The sequence below is a fragment of the Talpa europaea genome, assembly GCF_964194135.1.
Source record: "Talpa europaea genome assembly, chromosome: 1".
NCBI lineage: Eukaryota > Metazoa > Chordata > Mammalia > Eulipotyphla > Talpidae > Talpa > Talpa europaea.
In genome coordinates this window covers 119,624,423-119,647,695 of record NC_140073.1, presented here as the reverse complement: position 1 = coordinate 119,647,695, position 23,273 = coordinate 119,624,423, and the positions used below count along the sequence as shown (strand labels likewise).

The 23,273-nt window shown below is 33.5% G+C and overlaps 1 protein-coding gene across 1 annotated transcript in view; it reads right to left on the bottom strand.

The window, feature by feature from the left end:
• The window catches only part of ZNF804A (zinc finger protein 804A), a gene marked incomplete at both ends in the record, with an annotated part of 221,478 nt that overhangs the window by 23,752 nt on the left and 174,453 nt on the right, over positions 1–23,273 (bottom strand). The gene's annotated exons all lie outside the window — the stretch shown is intronic.

Here is a 23,273-nt window from a genome sequence, read left to right as displayed (position 1 = left end):
TACATTTTGTGAAAATAATAAAAACAAAATGTTCTCCCTATACTAAGAAAAATACTCTATATAAAGCCAAAATATCAATTATCTTCAATTTTTGTCTTTGCAAGACACTTCAGTCTGGATGGGGTGAATTAAAAGGAATTGAAGAATCTTTTCAAATTATTTTTCAGTCCTTGTTATGCTATCTTTTACTCATCTATAAAAGTTATTGTATTCCTTGAGAATTCTGCTATTTAATATGAATCCTTTATCACCTCAGCAAGATCAATTTAAGTATGAACTAGAAAGATAGTGAATTTAGATAAGAAAAATTGTTAGTTTGGAGCTGACATTCTCTATTCCTTGAAGAAGTGATAGAGTAAGTTTCAACACAGACTTCAAATTAAATAGCTAGTGTTGGAAGAGAAAAACACAAAAAATCTTCACTGTTCATCTCTGCTATATCTGCTGCTAGAGTGACTTCATTTTCCTTCAGCAGATAATGCAAATTATGAGAATATAACTTTTTTATATTAAAGTTATCATTATAAAAACAGACCCAAAGTGAAATTTGGTGCCTTCTTAATGCTTTACCCTTATTATCTGTACATTATTAAAGTTCACTAACCTTAGCATAATATGGGGATAAGCATTTTCAAGTAAAACCACAATTTTTAATATGAAATGAAAATAACAAAATATTTGAATGCTTTATGATGTGTAGACAAAATAAACCATGAAATATTAAACCTCTACATTAAGTAAACAAGTTAAGAAAAGGGGCCTCTCTGGTGGCACAGGAGGTTAAGTCATAGCACTATCAAGCTATCACACCATCACCACTGCAGCCTGAGCTAACACACATGGCATAGCAGACCTGTCCTGTCTCTCTTTCTGCTCACCTTAGCAGTGTATTTCAGTAAATCTGCCTGTTCTGCTCCCCACTCTCTCTCTGGTGAATCCTCTCACCTCCCACACATCTGTCCTATACCTCAGTTCATCTGTGCACAAATAAATAAATAAATAAATAAATAAATAAATAAATTTTAAGAAATGTTAAGAAAGGGGTAAAGCACATCACATTAAAAAAGCCAGTACAGATGGCAGTCAAGTATAAGAAAATATACTGAACATAACTCGTATTGTGGGAATTGAGATATAAAATCACCAACTGCTAAATACTGTTTAGAAAAGTTAAAATACCAAAAAGGTGATAAATAAATCACAAGAATATAATGTACAGCAAAGTGAGTATAGCAATAAATCTGTATTTCATATTTGAAAGTACTAAAACAGTAGATCTTAAAAATGCTAATTACCAAAACAAACAAAAACATTTGCTGAAAATTACCAAGTGATTCAGCAAAGCACTCCTTGGAATTTACCCAAAGGAGTCAAAACTTTTCATTCATTGCAGGTGGGAAGGCAAAGTGATACTTTGAAACACAAATTGTAGTTTGCAGAGAGCTAAGTGTAGTGATAGCAAACAATGCAGCCAATCACACATGCAGGTATTTTCAAATTTTGTTGAAATTATGTCCACTCAAAACATTTGCATACAGATGTTTTTAAAGAGTTTTGTTCATAATTTTCCCCAAACTAGATACAACTAAAATATCCTTCTCTAGCTGAGTGGATGAAAGTTTATCAGGAACATCTAGATTTCAACCTAGATGCTCAATTTGTTTCAAATTGAGCAACCTAGATGAAATGGACATATTCCTAGCATCATTATCCTTCCAAGCCTCAATCAGGAAGAAACAGAAAATTTGAGCACGCTTATCACTAGTACAAAGATTGAGACAGTAATCAAAAGCTTCCTACAAAACAATTTCATTGATGAATTCTACCAAATAATTTAAGATTTAGTACCTATCCTTTAAAAATTATTCCAAAACCTAGAAGGAGGGAATACATCTCAAATCGTTTTATGAGGCCAGAATTACCAGACAAGGACATCATGAAGAAAGAAAACTGCAGGTCATTTCCTCTGATGAATATAAAAGTAAAAATCTCAACAAAATATTAGCAAGCCAAATTAAATAATACATTATAACAATCATACATCAAGATTAAGTGGTATTTATTCTAGGGATGCAGGATAATTTAATATAAATCCAATCACAAATTAATCAGTGTGATACAACATATCAACAAAATGAAAGATAAAGCTTATATGATCTTCCCTATAGACACAGATAAAAAATTTGACATGATTCAGCACCATTTACATTAAAAATTCTTAATTAAATGGGTATAGAAAGAATGTAGCTAAACACAGTAGACGGTATATATGACAAAACCACAGTTAACATCATACTCAATGGTATAAAACTGTAAACTTTTCCTTGAAGATCAGGAATAATATAAGGGTGTCCCTGTCACCATCATTATTCAACACAGTGTAAGTCCTATTAGTGCAATTGAACAAGAAAAAGGGGAAAAAAAGGTTTTCAAATTAGGAAAAAAGATGTAAAACTGTCACAATTTATAAGTAACATAATAATATACATAGAAAAACTGAAAGGATCTACTAAAAATAAACAAATACAGTCAGATTACAGGTTGCAAAGTCAATACATGACACTCAGTTGCATTCATATGCTCAAACAATGAACTATCAGTAAGAGAAATTTTAAAAATACCATTTGCAATCACATCAAAAAGAATATCAAAGAATAAATTTAGCCAAAGATTTGAAAACTGAAACTATGTCACCTTTGAAATTAAGAAGATGCAAGAAATGGATGAAAAACTGTTATATCCATAAAACAGAGTATTACTTGATAATAAAAAGAATGTGTCATGAAATCACTAAAAGATATGGAGGAAACTTAAATGTATATTGGCAAGTTAAAAAAAAAGCCAGTCTGTAAAGGCTAGATACAGTATGATTCCAATTATGTGATTTTGAGCAAAACTACAGAGAGGGTAAAAAGATCAGTAGTCACCAGCACTCAAGGGGGTAGGGGAAAGAGAGAGATGAATAGATGAATCATAGGCAATATTCAGTGCAATGAAATACTCTGTGTGATACTGAAATACATAACATCTTGTAATTTCTAAAGCCCATAGAATTTTCCAACACAAAGAGTGAACTTAAATATTCAATTTGAAAAAAATAATTTAGGAAGTTGGGAATCTTAGTAATGAGTGTGACAAAAAATTAAATGTGTTATAAATATGTAAAAGAATCTTGCTTGAAGGCATTTGGTAAGAGATGCTAAAGTACATCACTTTAGAAATTCATGAAATTTGTAAACCTAAAGGTAAAAGGAACTGCATAAATATTGTATTCTCCAGGTAACAGAGTTCTTCATGATGTATGGGTTAACAATTCTGATATTGCTTTACTTGGTGACCGGAATTGCACAATTAAGTAAATGGATCACAGATGATGGGAGCTAGTTTTCTCATCAATGGAGTGGGAATACACAGATAAACAAGAGGAATAGCCAATAATTATTTACATCTTAATAGACTCATTGGAGACATCAATATGAGCTTAGATGTCATTGGTTTGTAAAGAAACAAAGAGAGGGATAAGAAAGTATAGGAGTGCAGATATATGTGAATAGACATAATTTACTACATATACATATGTCTCCTTGTTCTTCAGCTGGAAAGGCACTGAGCACTGGCACCCAAGTAGCAGGAGCAGATCTGGAGCCCAAACCTTGGTTTCTAATATAATACTTCAATAAAAGTAACATGACTCTTTAGAACAATAATCGATCCAGGTCTGAGGCAGGAAATATAAAAGAACATGGACCCTCAGAAAATGAGGAAATGTTAAAATCAGAGAGAGACAAGTTAAAGAAAAATGGTTGCAGGCAAGGGGAATGCCAAAGGTACACAAGCGTCGATTCTGAAATCAGTCACACATATTACAGACTTCATATTGAACATGTGGGACATGAATCCATTCTCATACAGAAATAGAGGAGCTGGAGAACTATTGTTCAGATCCCAAACCTGTGCATATTTCACCTTATATTCTTAAAATGATTAGTAGTGAATTATTTTAGGTAAGAGCTCTGTTTTATTTGAACCAGATTTGGCAATCCAGTAATTTTTATTATCGCCAACACTCAAAAATCTGCAGAAAAATTACAGAAATTAATAAAATAGTGCAAATGGAATCTATACTTTTCCAAAATTTTAATAGTATGTGTTCACAGTACTAAAAAATCAGTGCATTTTTATATTACCATAATATCTATTTGTAATCTTATTATACTCCTAAAATAGAGAATTACATATCTTATATAAAAAGGATGTGACTAATTTTCATAAAGACTAAAGTAAATAAAATAAATACATACTGTGAAGATGTTTATTAAGGCGCTGAACTGAAGAGCACATTTTAGATTTGCTTGCTTGTTCAAATAAGATGAAAATGAACACTTTAAACTTGGACACACAAGAAAATGAAGGTGAAAGTTAAGTCCCATGTGTTTCATTGCTAGAATTGAGAACCTCAAGCACATTTTCTTCTCCTAGTTCAGAATCATTTTAATTAAATGACCTCAGAGCCTTTGGGGAAAGATTAGCCACAGAATTAAAACTGTGTTTTCAGGCCAGTATTGGTGAGAAAACAGTCAGTGCAATTCCCTTGAATGAATATATCTTGTTGTTTATTTCCATTCTGTTTTAATGAGCACCTAATTGCATTTTTTTTTTTTACTTTTTGGTGATCTTTCTGCTTTTGTTAATGATTCAATATTCACTTGAATGCCCACTGGGATGTTCAAACTTCATAGACCTCTGCAAATGATTTAATAGTATTTTTTGCTCATCAATATTGCTATGTGTCAACCAGAACATCTGGAAAGATTGATTAACTGCAGTTTTAATCACGTTTCTGTTTAGTTTGATGTTATTTTAAAACTTCAAAAGAAATAATATTTTATCCACATTAAATATCTACAAAAGCAAAAAAGGGCAAATCATTTCCCCAGAGGAAGAGATTGTATGAATAGGAAATTAGCTAAATCCAATATATACATATTTGCCTCCTTTCATTTTATTTTTGCATTGAGGTATAATTGACATAAGACATTTTATTAGTTCCAGGTACACAAAATAACAATTCTATATATGTGTACATCAGGAAATGATCCATAGTAAGTCTAGTTATTATTATTTGTATTATACACAATTATAAACATTGTGTGTGTGTGTATGTGATGAGACCTTTTAAAATTCACTCAGCAACTTTCAAATATGCTATAGAGTATGATTAACTATTATCACCATGATATAAGATTATAACCTCGTTTTAGAATTTTTTTTTTTATTTTAGAAGACTATTAGTTATCAATGTAGGTTCATCCTTGGTAAAAAATTTACCATTCTGATAAGCAATTTTGATGAGGGAATTTTTATTTTTGTAAAATGGAAAATGGGTACCTTTCATTTTTGTTACAAGTCTAAAACTGTTTTAACAATATTATGTCTTTGAAATTATATTTATACAAGAACTGGGGTATAGGCCAGAGGCACAGGAGGGTGAGAGAATTCACCAGAAACAGAGCGGGAAGCAGAACTGGCAGTCGGACCAAAAACACTGCTGAGAGGGGCAGCAGGCGAGACAGGAGAGGTCTGCTGAGCCATGTGGGTATCTCCCTGGGTGGCCAGGAATCAAACCCACACTGCAGAGGCTGAGGAAAATTTCACAGCACTGCACTCAACCCACTGTGCCACCTGGCAGGTCCAAAACACCAAAACTTCAATATGGATTATAACACAGGTAATAATGAACTACATATCTAACTAGTTGAAACAAAGTCTCCTTGTGCTTGCATGCAAGATAATGAGACAAGTTTATCAGGTTTCTTTGTTTGTTTTCAAAGAAACAACATAACAATTTGAGGAAGAGAAGTTGGAGAAAAAAGTTTTATGCTATCTTTCCTCTTCTCTCATTTTTTTTCCTCTCTCATTCAGTTCACACAGCCTTTCAATCAACAAAGAACTGTACATTACCCTTTTCTGACTAACTATGGGCACACCATGTGGTTTGGTTCCACTAAAATTACTAAATAATGATTTGTACTTTAGCAACACCTTTCCCATTAAATAATTATAATGTGATGGAAATTTGAGACAAAAATTCCTTCCCATGTCAAATATCTATTCTTTGTTACAGACTCTTATTGAAAAGAACGAACTTCATGTAGAAATGCTGCTTTGAGTGCCAAAATGAATAATTATGGATTAAACTTTGATGAAAAGAAGTAAGAAGGCTCCTGCAGAGGAGTATAACCTACAGGGTGTTCTGTAATAATCTGATGAAGAATTTTTTTTCCTCACTGAAATTTCTATTTCCACAATTTGAACTAAAATTTCAAGTGTTAGTAGATTTGGCTTTCCTACAGACACTGATTTCAAGTCATTTTTGTCTTATAAAAAACTGCAAGATGACTAAGCTTGTTTCAAGGTCATATCAATTTATAATTTTGAATTAGTAACTTTTAAAAAACCACAGAGAACACTAATACATAACAATGCACCTGCTTTAAATGCTGGAGATAGTTACATTTTTGTAGATTATTAGGTTTTAGGTACATATAAAATTTAAAACAGAAATAATAAGAAAATGTTAGTTTTTATCCACTTTGTTCCAGTTTTCTAGATTCTGAATAGAAATAACATGGGGAAATCTTTAAAATTAGAGGAAGGATGTGGGCCCGTTTCCTAAAAATAGAGGTGAAGATGTCCCCTAAAGAGAAGGATATCTTACACACATCAGGAATAATATGTCAAATAGACTTTTGAGAACACCATATGCTGAATGTCTCAAGTTTTGTTTTAGTTCATGCACTAATCAGGTAAGGTTTTGAATAACTTTTCCGTGAGATAACCTCAAAAGAAAAAAGGTGGGGGTATTTAAATAAGGTTTTACCTAAGTCAAAGTGAAATATCTTTGATAGTTATCATGCAAATATAATTTAGAAATTAAATCTTTAGAATACACATAATTGAACTAGCTTGAATTTCATTCAAGTTTAGTGAATTCTAAAACTGCATTAAAACTTCTGATACCTTATCCAGTCCATACATAATGTTTCTACAGTATTTCTGTTTATATATTCCCCTGTGTCATTCACTTCTTAGGATAATTTGCTTTTAAATAACAGAAACTGAACTCTCTTTCTATATTCCTACTGGATTCTGTTATAGTAAGGCATTTGTCTACAGCCATCCCACAAAAAATCTCATAGCAAGTTCTCTATCAATATCTAAATTCAAGTCAACAGCCGTCTTTTACTCAGTTGCTTGTTTCTACTCTTTGACTGACTTGTTTTTTTTCTACCACGCTACCACACTTGTACAAGTACCTTAGCTAGATCCTTTTTATTCTCCTAATTAAAAAAATGTAAACTAAAGATTTGTGCTTTTTACCATGCTTCTGCTCTGTCTCTATTCACTAGATGGCCAAATCAATTTTGTGGCTTTAAACTCTAGAATACTAATACATAATCATCATTTCCATTTAGACACTTCATAGGAATTTAAACCTGACTTTTTACTAACAAACACCTTCTAACCCCACTAACATTTATCAGTTTTCTTAAATACTATCCCCTTTATGCTTTGACAAAAATCTTGAGGTCCTGAGTTTCCCTTTTTGATACCCCAAAACAACATATTTATTGGCATTTCCATAACAGCCAAGTATCAAAGCATCAATGATAGTCTTCAAAGAAATGGCAAACATTATTGAAATTTTTATGATACCACAAAAGACTCCAAGTAACCAAAGCAATCCTGATAAAAGGAAAATGGAGGTATAACACTTGCATGATATTGGTTTTCATGATATTTCTGGGGAATAATGCCAATAGCAAGAGAACAGATGTAAAAATAAACAAATGAGACTACATCAAATAAAACGGTTTCTGAACAAAATAAGCTCTCACTGAAACAAAAAAATAACTGCACATCTTATATATAACAAGGGGCTAATATCCAAAATATGCAAAGAACTCATAATTCAGCAAAAAGAAAACAAATAACTCAATCAAAATATGGGCAGAGGATTTTAAATAGACACTTCTCCAAAGAAGACATACAGATGGCCAACAGGAAAATGAAAAAATGTTCATCATCAGAGAAATGCAAGTCAAAATCACAATGAAATACTGACTCATATCTGTGAGAATGGTACATTTAAAAAAAATCCAGAAACAACAAATGTTGGTAAGGATGTGGAGGAAAAGGAACCCTCAACATTGTTGATGGGAATAGCAATCCCTGTGGAAAACAGTATGGGGGTTCTCAAAATATTAAAAATAGATATATATGATATAGCATTTCTTCTTTGATAGCTATCTGAAGAATATAAAAACATTAATTTGAAGAAATAATTGTGCTCCTATGTTTAAGTGTTTTTTTTTTAATAAAATTCATCATTCTCTCATATTTAGAATAAGCCCTGATACCTTTAGTATGGGCTACAAAAATTAACATAATCTCGTCTCAAACATCCTTTCCATACATATACATATACATCTCCTGCAGATTTCCTTAGGCTACCATTTTGCCAATCATTGACTTCCTCTGCTCTTAAAGGAATCCAAGCCCAATTCTGTTCCAGTATATTTGAGGAGTATTCTCTCACTACTCAACTCACTTTATATTTCTGTATAACTGCCACTTCATCAGAGATTTCTTCACTACTCCCTTATCTAAAATAACAGTTTTCTGTCATTTGGTTTCTACTATATTTATTCTTCTTCTAAGTTTCTAAATATCTAAACTTATACATTGGGGTGTTGGTTTGCTTCTTGACTCACTAAAATTTAGTTCTGTGAGAGAAAAACATTTTAATTTTTTTAACTATTGCTATTCATTCTGTTACTTCCTCATGTGCATGTGTTTATATGTATTGATTTATATCAGTTGATTAAATGTGCTTGTGTGCACCTGTACAAACACACAGATACAGATATAGAGGGGGAAAGAGAACTATACCACTAGCTTATTGTTTTAGGTTACCCCTTTTTTATGTTTTTGATATGTCTTTCTTTTTGATACTACTTTGCTCAATGTGCTTTAAAGAAAGGAATGAGTGAGAAGATGACAATACATAGAATGGAAAGTTTATATTCTACTTATCTCATTGTAATTAACTTAGGCAGTTCAGAAAAAGCAAACAGACATGGATTTCTTGTGTTAAACCTATGTGGTAGAAAATACATACCATATTAAATATACTACATATGTCCATCGTTTTTGAATACCTTCATAGTCTGATCTATATGTCATTACATAGTTGCTTTTTTCCTGTCAGTTTCCTTTCATAATGCATATAATACATACAATTATAATAAATTTATTAGATACAAGTATTTTATTTACAGCAATAAAATAAACATCGGAAGAAAGTATCTTTCCAACTCTCTTGTTCCTTTAATATTATAGTTGTTCTATGAAAGAAAAAGGAAATTCCCTTAACATTTGTCACAATATAAAATTATAAAAGCTCAGTTTCAAAATGAAGTTTCTTAAATTATAACACAGCCTTCACTGCACTAGTGCTTCGTGATATAAATGCTACTGACCTGACAGCCCCTGCACCTGCCATGAGGGAGGATCATTGTGTCACTCATGAATGTTTCTTACAACTATTTGAAAAGCCCATAGGTGCTAATGTCACTTTTACATTCAGAATCATAATGAGGAATATTCAAGATTCGGAAATAGTGAAAAATGTGTATTTTCAATGAAATGCTAGTCATTGTCTTGGGAATTCTCCAGGGGGATATTGATCCATAAGGGTCACTGACTATGCTATTTCAGAACTCAGAGTTAAATAGATACTTCTCCAAAAAAGACATGCAAACGGCCAATGGGCATATGAAAAGATGTTCAACATCACATATTATCAGTGAAATGCAAATCAAAACCACTACAAAATTGCACCTCACACCTACGAGAATGGCTCATATACAAAATAAATCAAAACAAAGCAAGCAAGCAAACAAACAAACAGAAATAGCAAGTGCTGGTGAAGATGTGGTGACAAGGAACCCTCTTACACTGCTGATGGGTATGTATTATAACTGGTCCAGCCCCTGAGGAAGGCTGTGTGGAGGTTCCTCAAAACACTAAAAATGGATCTGCCATTTTGACCCAGCTATTCCACTAGTAGGAATCTACCCGAAGAACACAAAAACAGTGATTAGAAAGGATATATGCACTCCTCTGTCTATTGTATCACTATTTATAATAGCCAAGATATGGAGACAACCTAATGATCCAAAACAGATGAATAGATCAAGATATGGTGTACATACACAATGCAATACTACTCAGTGATCTGAAAAGATAATCTCGTCATTTGCTGCAACATGAATGGAATTGGAAGGACTTAGGCTAAGCAAAATAAGTCAGAAGGGAAAAAATAAGTATTGAATTGTTTCATTTATATGCAAAATACAGAGAAACCAAACAAAGGGGCTGTAAAAAGACAAAGCTTGCAAGCTGACAGTAGATCTGAGGAGGGAACTATATAGGGGAGGGAAGAACAAAGGAACAATAGTGATGGATCATGGGTGCTTTGGTGGTGGGAGAACTACAGGGACTGTTCCTGAGGGGAGAAATCAAATACTGTCCAAAAATTAGGAATGATGTAAAAAAAAATACTTAAAAAAAAAAAAGCAAAACTCACTAAGTTGTAGAGAATAGAGAGTAAAGGAAATGATAATTGTCCATTGTAATTCAGTTATAATTAAATTTTGTCCTTTAGAAAATGGCCCAAATATTAATTTTTTCTTGCTCTATGGGATATAAACTAGAATTGATGGACTAAATAAATAATATCAGTGTTCCTAAATGACAAGATTTAACTATATAGTTCTTCAATATTTTGAACGAATCTTAATTTTGAATTTCTTTCCTCATGAATTAATGAGATGGAAAATGTCTGAAAATATTCTATGGGCTGTGATTTTGCCTATGGAAGGAAAAAGGCAACGTATTTACATATGTATGTACACATGTGTTAATTTATGTGTAACACTTTCAGAATGTAATTGCTGTATTTTTGTTTGCCTCCTTATTTTTTGTTTAATATTAAAGATATAGTACCCAGGAATAAACTAAACATGTGGTATGATCTTTGAAACATCTTGTCTTGACACAATGCCATATTTTTTTCTTTATCTTTTCCTTTATGTGAATCACATTCGAATTACAACATTGATTATAACATGTCAATGGATTCCAGAGCAAGAGTTTCTGTAGTCCACAGCAATATTTGGTTGAAAATAAAGTTGGGGTTAATATGTATATATTTTTTAATCAGACATGTCACTTAAATTTTTTAACACACATCTTTGTTGATGTAAGACAATATGGTGACATATTTTATGTTAAAAAAATTCACTGATCTGAGAAAATCAGTTTTTAATAATGTGTTGAGATTTATTTTTAGCATATTTTGTCACATAAATCATGCTCTGTTGGTTGGAAAACATCATGTTGATTACTTGAACTTTATCTTTGGTTGCCTTGGGGAATATCAATAAAGACATTTCAACTATTTTTCCATTAATATCCCTGTTTATCCTTCAAATACAGAGGCTGTACTTCATATATAAGGTGACATTTTCCAAGATGCTACAAACACACTGTGATAAAATTTGAGCATTCATATGACAAAAGAATATTGTACCATGTCACATCAAAGTTTCCTAAAGAGTGAAAGCTATATAACTAATTCAATCTTTGGATTAATATATCTGTTTTGATGGATTTTTAAATCAAAAGCATTTATATAGTTACTGGTGATTATTGGGTAAATATTTAGTGAAGCACGCAATTGAATAAGAAGCAATTATTAAATACAAATGACAATGGTTTCTCATCTCCCTCTAATACACAGATACATGTCTTTGTAGGTATACCTTCAGCATACATTGACATATATCTATATTTAAATATAAAGCTATACATGCATGTAAATGTATAGACCTGTAATACACTATACTTGCAATTCAAACATACAAAATTAAATTTATATAAAATGTTATTTTTATTTTAGTGATTTAATTTGTATTGAATCAGTCATGATATATTGAAAAAAATAAGGTTTTTCAACTATAATAAGATGAAATTGCTACTTAAGAACATTTTGACATATGTAATCATTTAAAATTTTTTTCTATGAAATTAGTGTGTCCAACTTCAATTAAATCAGAATGCTAGATATTTTATAAAACCAAAAAATATTACTATAACTTTTATATTTCATATTTATTCTTGAAATCTTGCAGGGTTGAAAATTGAGAATCTGACAAATGAGAGCAGTAAGATTTTTCATATTTAAAATAGTGAAAGAATTCAAATCCAACAATGGAATGATTAAGTAAAAAAATTGCAATTAATTTGATTTTATAAATACATCGAAATGGTTTGCAAAAATGAAAAATGTTATTGACAATATTAAAGTGGATGCTATTAAGCACAAAATTGTATCTATCCTAAAAATATACATGCATTTGGGAAAAAAAGGGAAAAGTTTAGAAAATATTAGTTTGTTACTATGGTAAACAATTCTAGGCATTTTTTTTCAGGTCTCAAAATAAACATATGAATTGATCAATAAAAGAAAGAAAAATGAATACAGAGTCATCCTGAGTCTGGGTAACAACTAAATAGGACTGGGAGGCTGCTGAGGGTCATATCCCAGACAGCCTCAGATGCCCAGGCATATTGAGGCCTGGAGGCATGTCCACAGCTGAGAAGAGGAAACCACACCTGCAAGTTCCAGAAATGAAATTCAACCAATCACCACTTGAAAAACTTTCCACCAATCATACTGCACTGATTGAGTATCTCATTTGCATAAAGGAGACCAAATCTTGCCCTTTTTGTCTACATAAGAACACATCTGGCAGATTCTTTGGGTACAAGCTGGTGAACTCCTTGAATATTAAGATCAAATGCTAGAGCAAATATTGTTTAAAAATGAACAATGATGTAAAAAATAAATAATATAAATAAAAAATAACAAAAAAAAAATCAAATGTTCCTGGGTTCTATAACCCCTTGACTATAGCCATGAAGCCTGGAATAAACATTTGCTGTAAAATTTTACTGAGCATTCCTGCATTAGTACTTGAGCAGCAAAGCAAGAATTATAACATTACAATAAAATATGAGAACTGTAGCATTTATATTGTAGTGAGAGGTGTAATGCTTCAGCTATGAAATGAGCTGTAATACTGGAGATGTAACCCAGTTGCTGTAACTCGACCGGAATTCAGTATCACACGAGTTCTTGTCTGTGTCTCTGTCTTTCTAATTATATATATAAATTATATATATATAATATGCACAGGTATATAATGTATACATGTATGCATGCAGACACTAGATTATAGTACATATATAATTTTACATATAGTGTATATATACTTTTAGCATGAAATAAAAAGTGAAAAGAAATAATGGAAATTCACATAAATGTAAGTAACTATAATATTTAGTTTTGAAATTTAAAGAAAATGATGGGAAAATTTAGTTTTGAGCTAAAAGAAATATATAAGGTAAACTAGATTTACTAAGAAGAACTGAGGGTAGATACCATTTTTGCTTCATATTCTATCTTTTCTGATATTTGTCTCTTTTCACTGTCCTCCAGCAAAAACAAACAACAAAATTTCCTGAGTTCATAGAACCTTAATCATGGATCTCTTTTCATAAACACCTACTTTTACAAGAAGTTCTGGTTCCATGTTCTGACAAGTGCTACTTAAACTTTAAGCAATGAAGTTCAGTTTCAGGTTAAATTCTTAAAAAAAAAGTTAACATTGGTTTGCGACACTCTGTATGTTTCAGAAGTACAGCTTCACACCACAACTGTACACACCTCTTTTCCCCTCTGGATATCACCACTGTGTTGTAAGAGCAGGTTAAATACTTCAAAGTTTGTGTACCACACTCTGAAATAGGTGTTTCAGCTCAGAATACATGCCAACAAAGAGAGAAAACAGGGAATCAGGCTAGGCAAGGGATAATAAAAAGGGAAATTACTTTAAGGGAGTTAGGGGCACAGCAAATCATCCTGAAAATGGACTTCACATAAACCGTCCAATGACACATATATTATTTTTCTTATGTGTTTGGTTTGATTTTCAAGAGTGGGCAGAAGGCAAAGATGAGAGGTACAACACAGGGTAGAGATTCTACAGAATTCATGAATGGTTTTCTTTGAAATTCTGATTTACTACTCCAGATAAATTTCCATCATTGCTTTTGTATACTAATTGTCAAATTTAAATGTTAACTAATGGTATGTGGAAATAGTCCAAGACATAGTCTATGAAAAATTATCTTTACAAAATATCAATTATTTTAAAAATGTCCTTAGGCAATTTTTAAACATTAAGAAAAATATTCCGAATACTACTGATTACACTCAGAGAAAACAAGACAAAGCTGTTGTAACAAATGTGGCACGTGACAGGAGATATTAAAAAGAAATCAATCTCTTTCACTAAGAAGAGACTGTTATCACTAGGAAAATGCATTAAGTAAATTAGACAATATTGAAATTAAAAAGAGGAAGATTGAAAAATAGAAAGTGTTTAAGTATGCAATGATTAGCCATGTGTATTTTTAGAAAGAAAATATACTGTATTAAATGTTTAGGATAAAATGCCAAAACAGTACAGTTCCAAGATTAAGTAGACATATATGAGCACTTCTCTTAAGAGAACATTTTAGGAAGTGGGTGGGAGAGATCAGGAGAAAATTTTATGGCTTTCCTTTGTTCTGATCTCAAAAATGGTCCAAAAAATATGTGTACAATTAGATTAAATATACAACACAAGAAAAATCCAGGGCTGATGCTTGAAAAAATTATAGCTAATGATGTGTTGCTTTACCCACACCCTCAATTTTCTCCTTAATCTTTCAATATTTTGCAGATGAAAATCTATATCTAAATATCCAAGAAGTGATTTCTTACTAATGTATCAGATTACTGTATAGAAATATAAATTATTGAGAAATGTTCAAATTTGAGAATAAAGCTGCTCCATTTCTATAGCAATACAGGTCCCTGCAGGAACAGTAAATTCCACAATCCAGTCTGGCCATGACTTCCTCTGGAGCAGAACAAAACAGCATGCTGTAAAGCACTGAATCTTGACTTGCTGGGTGAAGGTCACTTCAGAGCCTTTTGGGGGATATTTCAGCCACACTGAAGCCACTACAGTAAAAATCAAATTGTTTGAGGGGCAGCCGCAATAAGGCAATCATTCCCTTTTCTATCTCTTCATAGCATCAGTGTGACAAATCTCTTACAGTGAAAATAACTCTGAATTGTTCATAGGCTGCCAGGTGAGAGGACAGACACAGTGTGACTTTAGTTTAAGGGTAGATGAACAGGTGAAAGGATTTTACAGGAAAATCTTTTCTTTATACCTGATGCTGAGTTTCCCCCCACCCCTTTTTTTTAAAACTCAATGACTAGAATACAGAATGACATAACTTCCCTGGAAACTACTCAAATCATCTTTTCATATGAGAGAATCACTTAGAAAGGTAGAATTTAGGATTAAGTAAATTTTGATAATGATGCACACATCAGCCTGAACTATGGATTATAATTTTTTAAGATTTATTTATATTTATTTATGCATACAAGAACTAGCGTGTAGGCCAGAGGTGCAGGGAATGAGAAAATTCATCAGAAACAGAGTGGGGAGCAGAACAGGCAGATCTACCAAAATACACTGCTGAGGGGAGCATGCGGGCGAGACAGGAGAGGTCTGCTGTGCCATATGGGCTATCTCCCTGGCCTGGGGATCGAACTCATGCCACTGTGGTTGGTGATAGCTTGATAGCTCTGAGACTTTAACCCCTGTGTCACCAGGGAGGCCCCTGAACTATGGATTATACATTGTGATGCAGAATTATCAGTTTAACACCTTTTCAAACATAAGCAGATCTTTGTGTCACAGATCTAAATTCTCTTTCATCATCTATCAATCTATCTCTATATGTACACTAGTAGACCACTGTACTAACTATTCAGAGCTGTACACAGACAGCTGTAAACCAAGACAATAGTCTTGGTTTCTAGTAGATTAGATCTCCCCACTTAGAGTTGTCTACTTAGGACTGTCTTCATTCTAACATATACATTTTGAAATGAGCTTGTGAAGTTCATTAAAAAATACATACTGAACTTTTGATTAAAGGCTTATTAAAGATCAGTTGGAGGGCAAATTAGTATCTTTGTGATTGTGTCAGTTTTTTAATATGTGACATACATGTTCACACATTGCCCATTCATTTAATGCATTCCATTTCATAGTTCTAACAGGGTTATTTGGCATTTTTAAGCTGATCATTACATACTGTACAAGATTTGTGGCTCTTCTTATTGGTATTTATTTTAATGTTTGTTTTCTAAAACTATTTTTTAAGTATAGAAATGCAATATGGGGCTGTCTTGGTAGTGCAAGGGGTTAAGCACAGTGCTGTGAAGCTGTCCACAGCCACTGCAGCACGAGTTTGATCCCCAGGGGGCCAGGGAGCTACCCACATCGTGCAGCAGACCTCTTCTGTCTCGCCCTCCCACTGGTCCCCTCAGCAGTGTATTTCAGTCAATCTGCCTGTTCTGTTCCCCATTCTGTTTCTGGTGAATCCTCTCACCCCCACACCTTTGGCCTGTATCCCAGTTCTTGTATGCATAAATAAATAAATCTGAAAAAAAATGAAATGCAATGTGACAACCAAACAACCTTTTAAATTCTCATTAGAACATAGTAGCATCTTGGGCTTCCCATGGTGGCACAGCGGTTGAGCACTGGGCTGCGAAGCTGCCCGCAGCCTTTGCAGCGCCCGTTCAATCCCCAGCCACCGGCGAGGGTCCCACATGGCAGACCTCTCCTGCCACCCGCTTTCAGTCCTTCTGCCTGCTCTGCTCCCTGCTCTGGCTCTGGTGAATTCTCTCACCCTCCCACGCTTCTGACTGTACCCAGTGCTTGTATAAATAAATAAATCTTTGTTTTTTTTTAAAAGAACATAGTAGCATCTTTTAATATAATTATAGCTTTGTTTCTGTATTCCAATCCCAATTTTGTTGTTGATGTTTACATTTGTTGCATTGTTTCATTTTTATATGTTTCAGAAGTCAGAATTCTGTACTAGTTAAGAGAAATAAAATGGTTCAATGCATAACAGTCATTTTTTGTCAGATTAAGAAAGATTTATTCTTGGTTTTAAAGAGTTTCTTTTTAAGTTTTTTTTAAAAGTTTTTTTAAATTTTTTTTAAAGAGTTACTGAATTTCATGAAATGAATACCAATGTCATAGATTAAATTGATAAAATTTCTAATGAAAAATATTTACTATAAAAATACTTTTTGCATCTTAATTTCCTTTAATAAAATAGTGAGATTTTTCAATTTTTGAAATATATTTTAGAAGTATATCTTTATCACTTCTTCACTTGAATAATAATTTTCTATTTTCAACTGCTAGATTTGTGACATTTTATTTGATTTGAAAATCATCTATTTCTTTACTCTGTTAAGGTTTTCCTTGTGCTTGGTGCAGTACAATTGCAACACATTGGGTCTACAGGCATATACCTTGCTTTGTAAATATTGTACATCCCCGTATCTTTGAAGATTCAGGGTTTTCATTATTTCAGGACATTTTACTTATAATCACTTCAATTTTCTCCTTTTCCCCATATTGTCTATTCTCTTCTTCTGGTAGTGTGAATAGAGTATGTTAAATTCCTATTTTGAGGACTGTCCTGTCTTTACTTTCTAGTTCTTGCTTTCATGGGGACTGCATCATGATGCAGTCTGATTAACTTCTTGAGCAGAGTCTTACATTTCAACACTTTATTCCTCTTCACTTGTTACTCAACTTAAAACTATATTCTTTTGATTTCAACAAGTTATTTTTATAAAAGTTTTATATGTTTAATTTAAAATTAATTCCAGTCAGTGTTAATAATTCTTTGCTGTTATTGTTCCATCTTTCATTCATCTAAACATTTCATAATTATTTCTATATATCTATAAATATCTACACATGGTATCTATACATAACTATTCTACATCGAAATATTTCAGTAAGGATATATTTATCTATGTGGCTTCTCCATCTTACATTTCCCTCTTTGTGTGTGTATGTATTTTAATCTTTGATTGTAAATTCTAATTTTGTGAGTCGCATTGAGTGGAAAATCTAAATTGAGGTTGCTTTTATTTCAGAGCAATGTGTGTATGTTTCAGTCAAGAACTAGGGACAACATTCATTTTAACCCAGGAGTCTTTATCAGAGTTTACCAACTGCTGTCCACAATTCATTTCCAGTCAAGACTCATAGTGGCATTTCCACATTCGATTTCACATTTGTAGGTGATTATTACTGCATGCCTAGATTTCAGTCAGTAGCTTATGTTTCCTCAGCACTCCCATGGTGGTGGGACAGCTCTTTGGAGAGAGCTTCCTTCCCAGCAATTTAGTAATTCGATAAAAATTCTGTTCAGTGAAAGATCTATTTGTTTTGTACTACAAAGATCCTGTGGCATGTCACGTGCTGCTACCTTGCTGAAAGTGAAAACTCTAAGGTATTGCATAACGTGCTATTTACTTTTCAATAATTTTCTCACATAGAAAAACAATGCCTCACAATATAAACCCAAACTATATTGAGATTAAATAGTGTTATATACAGGAAGCATTTTGAGGAATGCACACAATACATAGCACCCACGCCATTGCTATATTATTATCAGTAATATAACGATTATGAGGGGAAAATACTTGCATACATGGAAAAGATTACAATCAATAACTCATCCATGTTTTAACAGTCACTCCAAGGTTCTCATAAGTGATATTCTTGCAAACGTTTTGTCTAAGTATGGATCTAAAAATAAAGTCATTCTATACTTTCCAACTCTTACCTAACTCAAAACCTCCACCTCTTAAAAAAATCCCAAAGGGAATTTAACTCAAGTCTTTTTCCATTCATTTATGTGGGGATCATTGGTTGGGTGTCTAAACTGTACAAAATGCTGCATTAGATAGTGTAAGGATAAGATATACAAGAAAAAGTTCTTGTCCTTGAAGAGTTACAATCCAAGAGCTTTTGAGTTTCAGAGTTAAAAAGAAAATATTCAAAAATGAACTGTAAATTGTAAACTACTGTGATGCCCATACACCTGTGCCTCCTCTTCTTTTTAACACACTGTTAGCAAGCCTTAGTGAAAGGAACTTGAGAGAGATTTTGAAGTTCTCCAAAGAGCATGTGGATGAGAGAAACAGATTTTCTTTGAAGCTCAGAGTTCAAGTGCAACACATATTCTGTCTTAACACAGATTTGCAAAGATAGATGAGGCAAGCAAGACAACTCTTCGATATGTTTTAGATTCCATTAAACATTTTGAAGAAAAACAAGACTTCCTGAATTAAAAGCTTAAGTAGAGGCAGTCTCAAAGGCAAATTGTCAGTGTCCCAATGTTCTAGGAGAAAAGAAATTTTAAAAAGTAATAATAATGAAAAACTAATGAAATTTCAGCGTTCATAATTTTGCAAGAATTCTTCAGTGTGCTCATTGTGCACAGTCTTTCATTTACTTTCCCTAACAATGAATACTTGAGTAATTGAGTCTGTTTCTTTTATCCAAGGAAGGGGAGTACAGGACTAGAACTCAATCCACCAGTATTGCTCTTCCTTTTCTCCTTATTGGCCCCTGGAGTCAAATCTCTGCAGGGAATTAATGCATTATATGTGGTCTCTTTGTCTTTTTCCAATTCTATTCAAGAAGTATCCTAAATACATGTAGGTTTTTATACCTGAAAATCAAGGGTTCATAATGAAACGGTGCTTTAGCAGTGCTACAGAAGTCAAAGGACAGTGCTGAGGTAGAGGACAGGTCACTGTCTGTGGGTTCTCACACTCAGTTGCAAGACCACTGAGACTCAGGGAACACCAATGGGGTTTATTTAACAATCAGGGGAAACAATGAGTTTCTAAGGCCACAAATGGGCCACCTATCTCCCCCCAGATAGTGTCCCCAGTGTGTCCAGAAGTCCCAAAGGGCCACTCATCCAATATGGCTGATGCTCTACTGTCATAGAGGGCCTGGATCTTGTGGGCACACCAGCAAGCAGTGGGCTAGAGTCTAAGTCATGGGGGAAGCTGGAGGGACTCACAAAGGGTGTGGGGGGTCTGCTGCTAAAACCTGGTTAGCATTGGGGGTTGGTCATCAAGCCCAGCTCTTTGAAGTAGGCCTCTGTGCAGTCATTCTGCAGCTTCCCACTGCAGGGCAGCCTGGGAAACTCCTGCTGTTGTGGGAGCCTTAGGGGCTCCAGCACGCAACGCTGGTTTGCCCTGGGAAAGGGGCTGTCCACTGGTAGCATGCTCAGGGGCAGGTGGGAACTCTCCCTCTGCTGCTGCTATTTTTAAAAATTTTTAAAAAGATTTATTTATGCATACACGAACTGGGGTACAGGCTAGAGGTGCAGGGGGTGAGAGGATTCACCAGAGACAGAGTGGGGAACAGAAACATAGATCAGTCCACACTGGCTGCTGGAGTAATGGAAGGAAACTACCACTGCTGCTTCCAGCAGCTTTAGGCATCTTCTGTTAGCCTGCCCCCCAACTGTATGCACTTGGGTGGGGAGGCAGTCATCACCAAAAAGCCTGTAAGTTCCACCTCTTAGGCAGTGGGAAAGAGATGGCTTTGCCCCCAGGGGATCCAGTTTCAATACAGACTTTGAATATAACTTTTTCTTGTGTGCCTCTTTCTATAGAAACTAAAAAGAGGGTTTTTCTCCTCATACAGTTGAATATTTTATGAAGAGGGTATTTTGTTGTGGTGGTGAGTAATAAGTATCAAACTAGAGCTTTGTTTACTTTACCTTTGAAGTTCATTTATTAGTAGTGATCTGAGAGCCCTCAGAATATTCCAAGAATAGGAATAATAGACAAGTTGTTGTAAAGATTACTCTTATCTGATGAGACTCAACAAAAACAAAGAAAATAATCCAGTCAAAAAATGGGCAGAAGAGCTAAAAAGAAACTTCTCTGAAGAGGAAATGCAAATGGCCAACAGGCATCTGAAAAAATGGTCAACATCACTTGTAATCAGGGAAACGCAAATCAAAACTACCATGAGATACCATCTTACACCAGTGAGAATGGCACATATTAAAAAACTAGCAACAACAAATGTTGGCGAGGGTGTGGAGAAAAAGGAACTCTCCTGCACTGTTGGTGGGAATGCAAACTGGTCCAACCACTATGAAGAGCTGTGTGGAGATTTCTGGACCTACTAAACATAGAGCTTCCATATGATCCAGCAATTCCACTCCTAGGTATTTACCCAAAGGACACAGAAACATCAATTCCAAAGAGCACCTGCACCCCTATGTTTATAGCAGCACTGTTTACAATAGCTAAGCTTTGGAAACAACCCAAATGCCCCAAAATAGATGACTGGATCAAGAAGATGTGGTACATATACACCATGGAATATTACTCAGCATTCGAAAAAGATAAACACATGCAATTTGCAGCAACATGGATGGCACTGGAAGGGATCATGCTCAGCTAAATAAGCCAAAAAGAAAAAGAAAAATACCGGATGGTCTCACTCATAGCAGGAATCTAGAAAACTTAAATAAAGGACCAGGAAAAAGAATAACTATAAGAAAGTAAAAATCAAAATCAACAAACAACTATGAACTAGAAATACTCTATGGGGAGTAGGGGGTGGGGAGGGGAGGGATTGGGGTCAAAATTAGGGGGTTGCAATTGTATGGGTAATATAAAAATAAAATTTATAATAAAAAATAAAATAAATAAAATAAAAGTCATTCTGAATCAAAATTACTATTTCTATCTCATTCTCCTTCATTGATAACATGGCCACTTATATCTCATTCTATGTACATTTGTTTTGTTCTTTCTTTATACAAACAAGATTTCTCAAGTTTTCAGTGCATTTAACCATGGCATGGGATTACATTTCCAAGTGTTCAGTCCAACCATCCTTGAACTGCAGGGGTTTTTCTTTGTTTTGTACGTGGACTTCAAGTTCTGGGGGAAAAGTTAGAATTATTTACTTCCAAATTTTGCTCCTTTCTACTTCAAAGTGACCAATTTGTAACTACATGGTACAACACGGGTAACTTTCATGCAGTCTGTGTTCAGAAGAGGGAAAGCATTATATAGGAATACACCCTTAAAGATAAAATGCAGTAGGGAGGTATTATAATGATTGTATGGATTGTTAACATTTTCAGCTACTATCACATTGTGTCATGTTAACCTAATCAATTAAGACTCTATTATCTTCCAGAGTTCACAGCCATTGAGATAGTGCCTCTGTCCCTAGAACCTGATGGCCCTAAGCATTATCAAAAATAATCTAAACGCACACAATAATAATCCAGATTAAGCCTAAAATTCCCTTCACTTCTCTGTGTATGGTATATAGTATCCTAATTTCAATAGAATATGGAGCTGAGGAAGTCTTCATGATAATATAATCATGTTTGAGTTCCAGGTAAAGAAACCTGTGACTGCATAAAGCATTTTTAGCAAAGAATATTAAATATAGCTGGTAAGGTATTCCTAAAACACACACATACATATAAACACACAAATACTACACACACACACACACACATATATAGTGAAATACATATTTACACTATAAAACATATGTGGAACAACATATCTTGTGCTTTTTAGGTAGACTAAACAAGAAAATCAGAGGAAAACTTTCTCAAATTTACCAAATCAGCAACAACATCCCAGAATCCTTTTATAAAGAAAACATCGGTAAGCATAAAACAAGATCAGTATTATTTCATAATGGATTTTAATATTCAAAGCAAGCAATTATGTATTTTTATGGTGGATTTTTAGTAAAAAAAGAAACGATACTTCTATCAACACCTTTTCTTACCAGGAAAATAAAAGCAAAGTCAGATCATTACCTTTAAAAATTAATTAGTGATGTATGTAAAGGAAGATGAACATTCTCTCTACAACAGCTTCCCCAAGAATTTTGTTAGAAGGAAAGAATGGGGAAAAAACGTATGATTCACAAGCACTTAATGTGATCATTTCTACCTACTCTTTCTTACTTATGCTAAATAAAACTATTACTAGAAAGTCAGTGCAAGTTCATGGATTAAAATGGTACGTTTTATTAATAACAAAATGATATGTGGAATATATTTTTGGGTAGTGTATTAAAAGGAAAATACTTCTAAATTGATGATGACTATTGTATCATATC